This window comes from Oreochromis niloticus, linkage group LG19 (assembly GCF_001858045.2).
Source record: "Oreochromis niloticus isolate F11D_XX linkage group LG19, O_niloticus_UMD_NMBU, whole genome shotgun sequence".
In the NCBI taxonomy this organism is placed as follows: Eukaryota; Metazoa; Chordata; class Actinopteri; order Cichliformes; family Cichlidae; genus Oreochromis; species Oreochromis niloticus.
In genome coordinates, this window is record NC_031983.2 from 27,025,161 (window position 1) to 27,037,467 (window position 12,307).

Genomic DNA, 12,307 nt, shown 5'->3' on the forward strand with positions numbered 1-12,307 from the left:
ATTTCTAGATAGAGATCACAAAGTGCTTTACAAGATATAACAGATTAAAAAGACAAAATACAAACAAAGTTAGCAAAAAGCAATTTTAAAAAGATGTGTTTTCAGCTGTTTTTTAAAAGTAATCAATGAATCAGCGGATCGTAAGTCCTGAGGAAGGGAATTCCACAGTCTGGCGGCCACAGTAGCAAAAGCTCTATCACCCCTAGTTTTCAGTCTCGTATACGGAATGACAAGTAGGCCCTGACTACTCGAGCAGTTCACTGAAACCTTTTGATGCAAACACACTTTGGATTTCTGAATTTGTACCTTGTCTCTGAAATCGTGCATTTGAGTTCTCTGGTTTCTGGGTGCAGGTTGATGCCCTTCTGCCGTATGGTTTACCAGACATCAGCACATGTAGTCCGTGACCACAGGTGGTTGTTACAAAGGGCAGCTGTTCATACAGTTTTTTTCAGGACTAAGAACATCCAACATGTTGAAATATGAGTCTGGGAGCACTGTTTGGGATATTAGCTCAGTTACCCATTTACCCCAGATTCCTGTCTTTGTGTAATGAATCTGTTTTCGACAGTTTGGGGTTACAGGCTTAAAAAGATTTGCAGTCACCAAAGTAGAAACGATTCATATGAATGAGTGTAGATCAAATTATTTATAACTGTATGACACTAAAAGAAGAGTCTTATAGTTATGGGAAGAAGATAAATAAGGCCCCCTGTACACAACTTTTCCACTTTTATACAAGTCTAATGTGTCACATGGTGAGCTTTACAGGAGCTGGCAGGCAGATCAGATCTGTGGGTTTATATTTAGACAGCAACAGAGTGAATAAGCTTATTTCCCAAAATGTAAAATGAGTTTAAAACTGTACTCTCATACAGCAGAAGGTCAGATGTATTGCACAGCTGTTGTGTTAGATCACATTACTTGTAGGCAGTAGTAGATTTTCTAGCCCGCACAGCTCTTGGTCAAAGCAGTGTATACGTTTATTAAAGTTTCTGTGGCTCTGAAGCGCAGCACAGATATCTCTTTGAGGATTAAACAGATTCAGCTCCCTTGGCGTGAGCTGCTTTCAGCGCCTGCAGTGGCTCTTGGCATTGTTCTGTATGTTCCCCAGCTTTACACGGGGCCGCTCACGCCTCATAAAAATCCTCCTCACGCTCTCGTAATGTAACGAGCCCAGTACGCTGTAGCTCTGTTTTTATGAGCCTGTTAAAGAGAGGGCTTTTACGCCTTCCCTGCACCAGCACTTCACATTCACAGAAAGACAACACAGAGCACATTTTGGAGGGTAAATTGAATCACAGTTTAATGAAAATATTTTTATTTAAGGTTGAAAACAGCGGGGCAGGAGCTGAGGGACTCAAGAGAGGGTTTGTAGATTGTCCAAAGATTAATGTATTCAAAGCCTGTTTAACATTTCATGTATCACATTTGTAAAAGCATTCTTCCGACAACAAGCATGATTACAGATGTCCACAGTTCAGTTGGAGATATCGGCAATGTGAGTTGTGCCTTGTTTCAATTCCACTTCCAGATATCTACAATTATTTCCTCACTGCTCCAAATTCCAATTCACAGTGTCTTTATTCACCCCAGTTCAAGATTGCATTGCTTATCTGAGACATGAACTTTAAATAGTCTGAACGTTTTAGATAGCAGCTTATGGCAATTTGTTTTTGCATTTTCACCCGTTGGAACATTTCTGTTACATCTGTGTGTTAATATTCAACGTTACATCATATTCACAAAGCAAAACAAACTCAGTTGTAACATCTTCGCAGGTTCTCAAACCCATGCGGAGAAGAAGTCAAAATCTAAGCTCTCCTTCACCCCAAGTTCCTTGATGATGAGCTTTTTTTCAATATTTTGAGGTGAAATTGGGCTATGGAGCCATCTGCACACAGAGCAGGTGATCCTGTCAATAACTGGATTACTCATATGTGTTCCCCTTGGTATCAGCTCTGTAGTGCAGTGTGAGCAGTGGTTTTAGCAAAGACAGAAGTATACTGGACGTCTGATCTTACCAGAATCCTTTCTTTTTGGCACCCCTTCAGGAGGCGGTGATCTACAGCTCCAAAAACTTACCAACAATGCCAGAACTTCTACCAGATGTCAGGGTGACTGCGGCTCAGGATGTAGAGCAGGTCAACTATTAATCCTCAGCATGCAGAATGGGTTTCAATTCAATTCAATTTTATTTATATAGCGCCAAATCACAACAAAAGTCGCCTCAAGGCGCTTTATATTGTACAGTATACTCTCTAATAACAGATACAGAGAAAAACCCAACAATCATATGACCCCCTATGAGCAAGCACTTTGGCGACAGTGGGAAGGAAAAACTCCCTTTTAACAGGAAGAAACCTCCGGCAGAACCAGGCTCAGGGAGGGGCGGGGCCATCTGCTGCGACCAGTTGGGGTGAGAAAAGGAAGACAGGATAAAGACATGCTGTGGAAGAGAGACAGAGATTAATAACAGATATGATTCGATGCAGAGAGGTCTATTAACACATAGTGAGTGAGAAAGGTGACTGGAAAGGAAAAACTCAATGCATCATGGGAATCCCCGGCAGCCTACATCTATTGCAGCATAACTAAGGGAGGATTCAGGGTCACCTGGTCCCGCCCTAACTATATGCTTTAGCAAAAAGGAAAGTTTTAAGCCTAATCTTAAAAGTAGAGGTAGTGTCTGTCTCCCGAATCCAAACTGGAAGCTGGTTCCACAGAAGAGCAGTGTTGGGCAAGTTACTTTGAAAAAGTAATTCAATTATAGTTACTAGTTACTTCTTCAAAAAAGTAACTGAGTTAGTAACTGAGTTACAATATTCTAAAAGTAATTAATTACTTGGAAAAGTAACTATTGCGTTACTTTAAAAAAAAACAAAGAACGTTTAACCCTCTGGGGTCCAGGGTATAATTGGCCATTTTTTTACTACTCTTGATTTTCTCTCCACATTTTACCTTTAAAAACTATTCACTTTGCCTTGTTTGGTATCATTCTTTTTAGCACAACCTTGCGTGCCTGAATTTACAGTTATGTTCTCATTTTGTCATACTGTATAACCAGAATTGATCTAAAAATCAGACAAAAACCATAAAATCAGAGTAGAAAAAGTTATATTTTTACTGTAACAACCACAAACATCTTTAATGAATCATATTTCATAACTTTAAATGCAAATATTAATTGTCAATTTTAAAATCCTATGCACAAGTTTTGCAAACAACAAATTTATTTGCATCCATTTACCTTGATTTTTTAAATAACCATTTCAAACTATTTACAGAACAATCAGCTGTTCTTCAATAAGATGCCACACAAATTATTTGTGCCACTCCAAAAACTAGTTTGTGTGCACTATAAAGGAGAACATCACAGCCTGATACCTGCAGGTCTGACAGCAGCAGGTGTATCACTGCTGTTTCTACCTGGAGACAGCAGTCGCCTCATTGTTCTGACACACAACACAAAACTATCCACAACACTACACACTAACTACACAAGACAACACATTAACTACACACTCCAAACACGCTAAACGTCACAAATCTCACATCTCAAAACTCGCTCTCTCTCTTTTTCTGCTCTCTCTCTCGACGTCACTCCTAAAACTTCCCCTGTTTTGTTTAGTTTTTTTGCTCATAAGCAGAGAGTGCTTGCTAGCGCTAACGTGGCGAAACTATTGAGGAAAAAACGTCGCATATATCTTGTTTATCACGACTCTGGTTTTACGTGGCCTATCGCCACAATTTAAAAACTGGCACCTTGTTGCTTTGTCTTTAAGTGGTCACGTGATTGACTTACCACGACTACTTTATTCTTCCTCAGTCAAACAGCAGCACTCGATTGTTTTGCCTCCTTAGCTCCAGGTGTTGTGCTAGACAGTGATCGTGATTAGCGTCCGCGGGAGCGCGCAGCTGCTTAAAGCTGTAGCGTCCAGATTACTTACAGCTACTTCCGTGCAGCTGATATAAGATGCGGTAAGCTGAACACAGCTTCAACCGTCTGTTTGTTGAAAAATAGTAACGGACCGCGTTTCCTTGTTAGTAACTGTAACGGCGTTGTAACGATAGGAATAGTAATTAGTTAGATTACTCGTTACTGAAAAAAGTAACGCCGTTAGTAACGCCGTTACTTGTAACGCCGTTATTCCCATCACTGCAGAAGAGGGGCCTGAAAACTGAAGGCTCTGCCTCCCATTCTACTTTTAAATACTCTAGGAACAACAAGTAGGCCTGCAGTGCGAGAGCGAAGTGCTCTAATAGGGTGATATGGTACTACAAGGTCATTATGATATGATGGGGCCTGATTATTTAAGACCTTGTATGTGAGGAGCAGGATTTTGAATTCAATTCTGGATTTAACAGGAAGCCAATGAAGGGAAGCCAAAACAGGAGAAATCTGCTCTCTCTTTCTAGTCCCTGTCAGGACTCTTGCTGCAGCATTTTGGATTAACTGAAGGCTTTTCAGCGAGTTTTTAGGACATCTTGATAATAATGAATTACAGTAGTCCAGCCTGGAAGTAATAAATGCATGAACTAGTTTTTCAGCGTCACTCTGAGACAGGATATTTCTAATTTTAGAGATGTTGCACAAATGGAAGAAAGCAGTCTTACATATTTGTTTAATATGTGCGTTGAAGGACATGTCCTGGTCAAAAATGACTCCAAGGTTCCTCACAGTGTTACTGGAGGCCAAGGTAATGCCATCCAGAGTAAGAATCTGGTTAGATACCATATTTCTAAGATTTTCAGGGCCGAGTACAATAACCTCAGTTTGATCTGAATTAAGAAGCAGAAAGTTAGCGGCCATCCAGGTCTTTATGTCTTTAAGACATTCCTGCAGTTTAACTAAATGGTGTGTGTTATCTGGCTTCATGGATAGATAGAACTGGGTGTCATCTGCATAGCAGTGAAAATTTATGCTATGTCTTCTAATGATGCTGCCTAAAGGAAGCATGTATAATGTAAACAGAATTGGTCCTAGCACTGAACCCTGTGGAACACCATAATTTGGGTTTGAGCGTGATACTGAAATTTGAGTTGCTCCTGATGCGTTCAGTGGAGTGTGAATGTGTGAGATACAAAGCACTTTGACATAAAAAAGTGCTTCTATGAATGTGTGTATGAATGGGTGAATGATGTATAAAGCATGAGTGCTCAAGCAGAAAAGCACTATATAAGGACCAGTCCATTTACGTTATTACTGTGCTCAGTTGGCCAACCAACTCCTCCAACCTGAACCCCGCAGAGAATAAACATCCGCCCCAAAATACAGATGAGCTGAAGGCCTCTATCAGTAACACCTCTGTGCCGCATTGATGCTGTGATTCATGTCAAACGAGCCCCAACAAACTACTGAGTATATAAATAATCTGTTTTTAGAAGTGCATCTTTTTTTGACTGATCTTAAGAAATACTCTAATAATTTAATATACTGAATTTCTGGTTTTCATGAACTATCATAATCAAAATTAAAGCAAAACAAAGGCTTGAAAATTTTCACTTCACATACACTAAAAAACAAACCGTTTGCCCTTAAAAAACAGGAAGCAAACATTTTGAAATGCAACTGAAATACATAAAATTAAAGGTTTATTTATTCAAATAATGAATTATTCAAGAAAATCCTGGAAAGAAACTGACAAAAGTTTTACATTGTACTTGTGTAATAAAATTACATGGAAAATTTACATGTTTTCAAATTACTTGAAATCATCATATTAGATATAAACAGTTTTTGAGTGTAGAGTAAATACAGAATATATGAATGTTTCCCTTTTGAATTGCATTAAAAAAAAATTTACAAAAAGAATTTCTTCATCATATTTTATGTTTTTGAGATGCACTAACAGATGCACCAGAACTTTATGGATTTTAGGACTCATTCCTTCAGCTGTCACATGCCGTGCTAAGCTAGTATCAATTATGATATGCATGAGAAATAATTGAAAACCAATCAAGATGTTGTTTATCTGATTTTATCTGATCATACATACAGTTTTGACTGGTCACAACTAGATTACAGATATATATAGATATTTAAACAGTCAGTTTAAATGGTCAAAATGATGTTATTATAAATATCGTGAATACAATCTGTGACTGGGCAGAACGTAATTACAGCTGGTGAAAAGGACATTGTTGATATCTGTAATGTAAATTACAGATTGACTCATAAACGACTTGCATAAGACAGAGGAGCTGAGCCATTGTAATATTGGGTGGCGAGTTAGTGCAGCCGTGTGTGTCTTGCAGTGGCCTCGTGCCAGCCGGCCAGAAAAAGAAACAGTGTGTTCTGCTCTCATCTTCTGTTGTTATGGTTCAGTAATTCTCTGTCATGCTCCATATGTGCTCGCAGAAGCCTTAAACTATAAATCATGGATGTCTGCACTGCAACCGTTAAAAGGAAAGTGTCTTATGCAATGCATTACATTACAGAAAAACATTTCTCTGCATTAATGTTTTCATGATAAACAGGCATGTGCTCAGATCAGACACCAGCAAATGGGCAGGCTTTGAAACACTTCAGCTTCTGCGGCTCATATCACAGTCACACTTTGGGCACCTGGGTGGAGTGTAATGTATGAGCTCAAGTGTCATTTACATCAGAGTGCATGGAAAGCAGACATTAACAGCAAGATTTCTGACTTTGTTTGTCCAAAGTAGATACAGAGGGATTACTTGTGTGTCATTATTAGGAAATTAGTGATTTGATGAAGTGGGAAATATGATATTCCCTTTGCCACCCCAAAGATAGGATAAAATGATTTCCGGCATATTTTTGTCCTCAACATGGTTACATCTATAGAAAAATACAATATGTAGATGGGATGCAGTGTAACTGTTTCAATGTGAACTGAATGAACGGTACCCAAACTGGTGTGAAATCATCAAATGAAAAATGCAGTCCTCCCCCAAGGTTAATGCCGAGTCTTTGAATTTTTAAGCTAGTGACCCATGACAATTTCAAGGGGTTCTGCCTTTTCCCATGCTTCATCTCTCCAACATGTTTCCTGAAATTCGTGAAACTAGGCATGGCAGACTGACTGCACTGAACACAAACTTGAAGGGAAGGATTTTTCCTCTGCAATTATTAATTGGAGCTATAAAACATCAGAATCCACTTTAAAACCATTTCATTTATATAGCATAGTAGCGATCTCTGATGTTTAAGGGGACCTAATCCACACGAGCCACAAGCTCAGGCTTCAAAGTATTTCTCTTGGATATTTGTATAGTTATAGAGAATATAGCCTTAATGTGGTCATTGAAGCCCCACCCACATGCTGTTCAAACAGTCTGTTTATAAGAGACAGCCAATCAGAAAAAAGCTAAAACATTTAAAAGTAGAATCCACGATTAAAAACTTGCAGCAGGAACTTCACAGCTTCCCTTTAATATGACATTATATGATTTTGTATGTGCTACAAGTACAAAGATTAAGGTAAAAAGTGAATTAACTGTGAAAGGTGAGTGGTAACAAGTATTGGCAAATAAAGTAATTTTATTGGACAGTTTCTCAATTACATGGATAGATTTACATGTTATTATTGTTTAAAGCAAAAACAAAAGGAAAAAACACTCCAGGCTCAACCGTGCTGTGTAAGAGTACCAAGTGCACAAAATATGTAGACACTGCACACATACTGCAATATGAAATATGTTATTCAATGGGCCACAATGTGGTGAAATAAAACCATTAACAGAACCAGTTAAGTGCGCAGGATTTAATTTCATAGTAACCCCATCATTTACCTCATGCCATATTGAATTGTGATTAATTCAGAATTTTTCTGTTATGGTTTAGAAATCAGTACCCAGACACCAGACCACCAAGGGATGTGCCTTGGACCACCACCCAATCCACTGGACTCCTACAGCTGTAGGAGCCACTTACCTGAGACCAGTTTTCCTTTAGAGACCCTATTAGGGGCATTTACCGCAGACAACATACCTCCTGGGGTCACGAGAGCACACAAACACCCACAACAATAAGGTGGCGATTCATGGCGATTCTAAAGTGAGGGGCTTCATGCATGACCAACTGGGAGCAGACCTCAGGGCAGACATGCTGGTGAGATTATGTCTCTCTACTTGCTTGGGAACACCTCAGTGTCCCACCAGAAGAGCTTGAGGACGTGGACAGGGAGAGCAAGGTCTGGACACTTCAGCATACACTGTTGCTCTCACAACCCAGACGCCGGGATGGATGGATGAAAGCCATTCATTTCCTCAGTACCACACAAAATAAGCAAAATCAAGCTCTCCCAAAGTGGCAATAAAACACTAGGAATGCTGAACATGCAATGCTCAATAAAAATTAATGCTAACATCAATCATCAGCCCTCAAATGCTTCAAAATCATTCATGTCAGGCACATTAAAGAATTACAGAAACTAAAAAGTTGTACACACAGGCAGCTCCAGTGCAGAGAACTGTGGCATCTTCAGCTCTGTTTGTGTTAGAGCGAGAGAATCGTATAGTAGTATAAGTTTAAGAAGGACAGCAGCACTTGGGGGAAGAGCTCTCAAGCTTATGGGCAAAGTGTCCCAGGAGAAAATTGCTTGTATGTGTTGGCATGAGTAGCCCATACAAAATGTTGAAGTTTTGCGGGGTTAAATATTCCTCAGTTGAAGATTACTCAGGCTTACGGAGAAATACAAGGATTTTGTAGTACAACCGTGACCTTGTGTCTTTGCTAAATGAACTGTTAAAACAGGACTTAATCATTTCAGGGTTTATTTAGAGCAGCTAACATGCAGGAAAACCCACTTTTTATTTGTGCATTACATACGTTTCCTATAAATATGAAGCCCACGGTGATGCTACAGATTTATAAGGCTGTAGTGGGTGGAAGTGAGAAAACCAATGGAGAATCACACACAACAGAATGTCCCACAGGTGAGTAGGTTAATTGAATAAATCTTTTTCAGGCAGCACTGCCTACCAGGATAAGAAAGAAACCTTGAAGTTCTGTTTCAGCAAAGGAGGCAACAAATCCCAGCAAGCCTCAGAGAAAGGTGGAAATATCCCCTATTGGTTTTCTTCCTTTTTCTTGTAACATTGAACAGTTTGGTTGCTGCGAATATAACAGAAACAAGTGTCAAAGCTGAATATATGATCAAACAATACAACCTGCCTCTTTTAAGTTACCAGTAATAGTGAGGCGATTTCAAATGGGATGCTAATTAGGAGGTCGGTAACACTGCAAATCCATGCTCAATAATGATATAAGGCACTAATAAGGTGTGACTAAAAACACTGAACCTGGGAGCCATTCAAGGCTTTTGTCAGTGCAGGGACATATTAGGCGTTCAAAGGAATGTGAAGCAGCTAAATTACTCTATTAGGCAAAGTGATAACACAGCGTTGTTGGTGGATTCGCTCACTGGACCAATGCCTGCTGGGAGTGAACGCCTTGCTGGGTCTCCACGGTGATGAGAGGAAGAGTTGAGGTATCCATGGGAGACGGTGGGTGTGAAGGGATCCCCGGGGGAGTGCGGAGGAGGAGGAGGTGAAGGAGACCTTAATATCTTTACTGCTACATTTTCAAAAACCCAAAGGAGAAAACAAAACCATGGGAAGAAAAAAAAAACATCACACCATTTCTGTTTCACATTTTAATGGAAAGAATACAAATGAGAAATGAAAGCTTTGGAGTTCTTTGCAATCACTGAAAGTCATTAAAACTGTTGGACTTCGTTCTAATACATCATGTAAGGTGGCCGTGTCGACGCCTCTGTTGCTTCCCTGAAGCTAAACTTACACATTTGTCTTTTCTGTCAAGCTGAGAGCAACAAACTCAACGCAAACATTGGAATTTATTTTGGTCCACCTGTAAGAGGTTCGATGAATTGTTAGATCAATCCAATAGCTTAGATCATATTATGAAGTTGATATGACTGGAGATGCTCAATTCCTTTTATTCCACGGGGTGCTCATGCTCATGCTTCTGCCACTAACCTCCTGTGATCAGTGAGATGACTTTGAATGTCCCTCGCAACCGATGTTTCTAAATATTTAATCTGGAAACAAAAAAGGGAAAATGCCTTGCATGCTCAGAAGTTAGCAACTTGTCAGTAACCCTAAAGCTTAACACCATTTTAACTCTAATCAGGACCACAGTTTACAAAATGAACTTCATGTTCATGATGTATGTAATCCATTTTCTTCCGCTTATCCAATTCAGGATCACCGCAGGATCACAGAACTGTCACAGGTTGAGAGGTGAGGTACTTCCTGGGCAGGTCACCAGCCTGTTACAAGGCTAATGCTGAGAGACAGACAACCATTCAACACTCATTTCACCTATGGCTAATTTAGAATCACCAATTAACTTAACATGCATGGATTTGGACAGTTTTAACCCCATTTACCTGGAGATGACCCACAGAGCCACAGGGAGAAAATGCAAACTCCACAAGGCTCCAGCCAGCTGATGGACTCCAACCCAGGGCCTTCTTGATGTGAGGTGGCAGTGCTCGTCACCACATGTCTATGCTGCCCAACCTCATGCTGTACTCAATTAAAATTGAAACTACCATTTTGGACCATGAACTCATGGTCATAACTCAAAAGAGCCAAGGGCAATTTCCCCTTACATTATGGTTCTTTTACAAACAAAGCACTTCTATCAAACCTGCAGTTCCTTGAGTGGCCACCTGAGGCTAGTTCCACAAGCAGATCAGTTCCCATTGACTCCCATGTTAACTGGCCACATTTACAGCATTAAAAAGCATACAGGTTGGTACAAAAGTTGTTTTAGCGTCTGTGGATTGATTACATGTTCGTAAAAACTTTGAGGGGGGTGAATTTTTTAATAACTCATCTACATCCACAGTATCACCAATGATAAATGAGTTAGGGGTGTGACTCAACGATCAACAGGCATCTGGACACAGGAAGCTGGAACTTGAAGGTGTGCTCATCCACACCTTCAAGTGTGAAGGTGTGCTCATCCACACCTTCAAGTCATTAGGCAGTCTCAGCTGTCCCATATCACGCTGGTTATGCCCATGTTCCCAATCTATGTTTGAAAACAGGGGAATTGCCCCCTGCTGGCCATTAGAAAGAATCACTTCACTTTTCAGACCAGGATGTAACATCAGTGTTTTATACAGAATCTGTAGCATTATTAAATTGTTAAAGAATTGTCAACATTTTTTGTAATTTCTCAAATTGGATTTAATTATTTAACCTCATTTTTTCATATCTGTTGTGCAGTTTAACAAAGAGTTAAAAATCGCTGTCTACAACCTCCTGATGGGAGCAAAGAGAGTAAACGGTAAGGTTTTAGTTAGCTTAATAGACTGAGAGCACTGCAGAGCTTTAAATACTGTCTGTGTTTATTTATATGTTCACATTGAGCTTTATTTATCCTCTGACTCATCACAATACCATCCCTTCTTATAGCACAGTCATCAGCGGTTTTGTCCCACTCTCCCTTGTAGTCTGGTGTGTGTCGGTAGTGTGTGTGTGTGTGTGTGTGTGTGTGTGTGTGTGTGGTTTCTAACGCTCTCTGGAGCCCTGAGAGGTCAGCTAAGTCAGGGTTCATTAGTGAAGCTGTGGATCCACCATATTCCCTCAAGCATCTGCAATTTCTTCTACTTTGTTCTGTTCCTGTCTTTCCCAGAGTTATTATAGCGTTGTGTTTTTCTTCCACTTTAGTTTTTATTTTGTTGCATTATTTTTATTTTTATTTTTTTTATTTAGTAGTTTTGCTTTCAATTGAGTTTGGTTTCATTTAAATATGTTGCCAGAAGTGGGGCTTACTTCAGCTTAGAAGTAATTAACCTTTGAATTCAATCCAGCTCTGGATCCGGGAAGCTTTGTAAGGATTCTTTATCGCTGAAAGATACTATAGCACAAAATTCAATTTGAGTCATATCTTCACAAATACAATGCTGCGCAAAAAGCCTTGAGCCAACTCTCAATTCTGTATATTTTCTAGGAAAATGGGAAATAGGTGGAGTTATTTATTAAAATGTGCATATACATGGAAAAACAGGAAATAAGGCAACAACGGAGGTTTTGCAATTGTAACAAGCTTGAAAGTCAATATTTGATATGACCTTTATTATTCAACAGAGCCTCAACTCTGATGGGTACTTTCTTGTAATTTCTTTAAGTTGTCTTTAGGAATAATTCTCCAGACTCCCTGAAAGATATTCAAAGATCTTCTTGGGATGTTTCTGTTTTTTGCTTTGTTCTCTGTCAAAATGATCCCACATGAGCAAATCCATGACTGATTGTGTTATATTGTGTGCTTTTCTATCCAGGTTTGCTTTTAATGTATTAACAGTGT